Source organism: Podarcis liolepis (assembly GCF_965112155.1).
Source record: "Podarcis liolepis genome assembly, chromosome: 8".
NCBI classification, from domain to species: Eukaryota; Metazoa; Chordata; class Lepidosauria; order Squamata; family Lacertidae; genus Podarcis; species Podarcis liolepis.
Window position 1 is genome coordinate 72,826,578 of NC_139560.1, and position 3,892 is coordinate 72,830,469.

At 38.9% G+C, this 3,892-nt stretch overlaps 1 long non-coding RNA gene across 1 annotated transcript; it reads right to left on the minus strand.

Moving 5' to 3' along the window:
• Window positions 1–1,535: 1,535 nt before the first annotated feature.
• LOC310714440 lies at window positions 1,536–3,369 on the minus strand. The gene is made up of 3 exons (XR_014529769.1): window positions 3,328–3,369; window positions 1,867–1,936; window positions 1,536–1,731 (listed from the first exon to the last, which is right to left on the minus strand). It is a non-coding gene; the product is annotated as an uncharacterized lncRNA (long non-coding RNA).
• Window positions 3,370–3,892: the final 523 nt, after the last annotated feature.

Genomic DNA, 3,892 nt, shown 5'->3' on the forward strand with positions numbered 1-3,892 from the left:
GGCAGTTCCATTCTTTTCCTTCACAGAGCCCTTTTTTCTTTCCTCATTGAATGCTGGGATTTTTCTGCTGCTCAGGGGCTTTGAGGTAAGGCCTTCTCATGGAACAGGTTTGCCATACATAATCTGCTTCCAACACACTGGTCCTACTGCTATCTCTATCTATAGTTGACGCTTCCAGGAGTCCCAGGTCTTTTACCCTGGCTCTCATTGGGTATCTGCAAGTCTTTGTCACCTCTTCCCACTTACGAGTCAGCACATACTGTAGCTTGATGGCATTCCATTGTAGATGTCATCTGTAGGCACCACAGACAATATCTGAGTCAAGTTGCTTCAACATCAGACCAGAGCTCAGGTATTAATTAGGAATGGGTGAATACCTTAAGTATAGTTGTCCTTATTTTCACTGATTCTGATTTTTTTTTTTGGGGGGGGGGGTTTCTCATGAAAATTCATTAGAATTTTAGTATGAATTTTCCTTAATATACCTTCTTTTGTATGCAATTCTCTTAACATAAACATTTTTGCAATGCAATTTCCCCCAACAGAATGGATTTCTGCATGCTATTTTCACTAATATAGGCATCATTACACACAGTTTACCATAGCATATGCACGTTTGTAATAAAATAAAATAATAAAAAATATTATTTATTCCCTGCCCATCTGGCTGGGTTTCCTCAGACACTCTGGGCAGTTCCCAACAGAATTTTAAAAACACGCTAAAACTTATCTAAAGAGGGTTGCCTTCAGATGTCTTCTAAAAGTCAGATAGTTGTTTATTTCCTTAACATCTGATGGGAGGGTGTTCCACAGGGCGGGTGCCACTACCAAGAAGGCCCTCTGCTTGGTTCCCTTTAACCTCACATCTCACAGTGAGGGAACCACCAGAAGGCCCTCAGAGCTGAACCTCAGTGTCCGGGCTGAATGATGGGGGTGGAGATGCTCCTTCAGGTATACAATACACATTATTTGCCTGAAAAATCACATTGTAAAATTTGCAGAAGTGCAATTTCCGAAGGATAGTTATGTTTCAGTTCACATATTGTTTCAGGAAAGAAAGAAAGAAAGAAAGAAAGAAAGAAAGAAAGAAAGAAAGAAAGAAAGAAAGACCAAAGTAGGCGAGTTCACTTTTAAATACAGTCATACCTCATGTTACGTTTGCTTCACATTGCAGATTTTCAGGTTATGAACACGGCAAAACCGGAAGTGTTTACTTTCGGGTTTTCCGCATGTGCAGAAGTGATCTGCGCATTTCACACATGTGCAGAAGTGATCTTCATGCTTCACACATGTTCAGAAGCGCTCTATCGTGCTTTGCTCATGCACAGTAGCGGAGCTATACTTACAAACTTTTCAGGGCGCAAACAGCACCCCGAAAGATATCATGTTCGTAAGTAGAGGTACCACTGTATGAACAGAATCAAGTTTCTCCCACATCCCTAGATATTGAGCAAGTGCTTAAATCCAGTTCAATAGCTCTGGCGCGATTCAGTGGGGTCTGTATATTGCCACTAGAGCAGCTCTTTGCAACCACATACACACAGATGCATTTTCTTCATTACTCAGAAGCTAAAAACAGTTTCTCCGTCTGCTCTTCATATTTCAGTACAGGACAGGCTTTGTTTTCTCGTTTCTCCCTACAGTACTTTGTAGGATTTTGACAGTTTCTGCAAGATTCCATCAGCCTCCTGACACTTACATCTGATCTTGACAGGCCTTCATGCAGCTTACCTTATGAGAAAAAAAACAATGTTTTCATACTTGTATCTCCCCCCTCCCCCCCCATTTAATCTCTAAGTTAGAGGGGGAAACTTGAAAATGTGATGCTCCTGTGTGCCAAAGGCTCGGAAACGGAAAGTGGTTTACTTTGTGTTGATTTATTCCAGTTGCTGGAGGCTTTGATCATTAATCTCCAAGTCTGTTCTCTAGACTCTGCCTGGAAAATAAAGAGGGCGATGAAACATGAAGCCTCACATCTGATCAGCTGAAACCAGTGTCAAGTCTCATTGTCAATAAGTTTGCACCAGGCATTAGCTTCAGCACAGATAATTCCGGTAAGAGGAACAAGCCAAGCAGATGCACATGGTAGAGGATATATTATTGGGAAAGGTACAATAAAAGAGCAATAGAAAATTGTAATCTTTATGGAATATCACAAATGCAAAATATTAGCAAATTACTTAATAGAAGAGAGCATAGTATTTGCAGCTTTATGTGAACCAATTGTTTGGCTGGATATTTTTTTAACTTTCGTATTATAGGGGACATTTCCTTGCAACAAAGGTACTTTGAACCTTACAAAGTCAGATTAAATTGGGAAAAGGAACTTGCTAGACCGTCAGGCTTGAGGGTTACCTACTTACAGAGTAAATTAAAAATTCTTTTAAAAGATAGTTAAAAAGGTTCTTCTTAAAAACCTAAAAACTCACTTAAAAGAATCAAGTCTTCAAAAAAGGTATATGATCTAAGAAAGTCTTTAAAAGACTTGATTCTTTTAAGTGGGTTTTTAGGTTTCTAAGAAGAGCCTTTTTAACTATCTTTTTAAAGAATTGTTTTAATTTATTTTGACTACGGCAGACCAACACAGCTACCAACTTGAATCTACTAACTGAGATTTACTGGTCACTTCTGTTGACATGGAGGTAGATCCCAATGTCATGCACGATGTCACAGATAGGATAAGCTCCAAGGCTTGACAAACTGAAAGAGTTAGCAGTATGACTAGGCACTGTGAAGATGGATTTTTATAACAGGTAGTGATAAATAAGTTTATAGGCACTGTGAAAACTTTACACTTTCTGAACACCTTGTTAATCAAAGATTCAACCATATGTGTGACTGTTTGGGATGATTTGCAGAATCATGTTCTGTGACATTTTGGCTAGCCCTAATAAAAGTATGGCTTGACTGTAGATTTTGACATTTTTCTAATGGACCCATTTAACTTCATCTGCCTTACGTTTTAGATCTAGGTCCATCATAATGTAGCCTTCCCACTCTGGTATTCTGAAGGCAGCCTCATACTACAAAACCATTTTTCTGGTGTGTGCTTCTCTCCCCCCTCTCCTACAGAAAATAGTATAGAGAAATGTTACCATATTGGCATATTCCTCTCTCTTTTTAGCAATGTTATTTTGGCATGGTCTTCCATTGAGGAGAAACTTACGTGAACGGATTGTGAAATGGAATAGGAACACAATCGGGATGAATCATTCAACATGTGGTGATAAATAGGTTTATTTGAGAAGTATATTAGCCTTATAAAAAAGTTAAAAGGCCAAAAATAAACATTGGATTTGCTGGACAGTCAGGCTGTATGCTACCTACTTTGCAGTAGTTCACTGCCACCACAGTTGGCATGGAGAGAGCCTAAGATAAATGCACACATGACATTCTGATGCCATCCATGATGTCACAAATAGGGTACATTTGAAGTCTTCAAAAAGTGAGATGCAGTTAACAGTCAGGCAGATGCTGAACACATTCAGGATGGATCGTCATAACCAGTCATGGTAAACGGGTTTATTTGGGCATTATATTAACATTATCATCAGTAAAGGTTTTAGAATGATATGCGGCTTGAGTTGCCAAATCATAAGCCACCAAGGCATATGCCATTCATTTAAATTTCTCAACACCTTGTCTTTAAATGGTCAACTGCATATGTGCTGATTGAAGCTGACAAAACCATTTGCCAGACTCTGTTTTTGACATTTTCCTTATGGATCCATATGGGTTTTATACAGAACTATGTTGGTGATTATGCAAAAATTCAGTACCTTTATCTCCAGAAATTTCCATGTTGTCTGAACAATGCAAGGGCAATGATGCATAGCTCTTTTCTTTCCCCATTTTATCATTATAACAACTCTGTGAGGTAGGTTAGGATGAA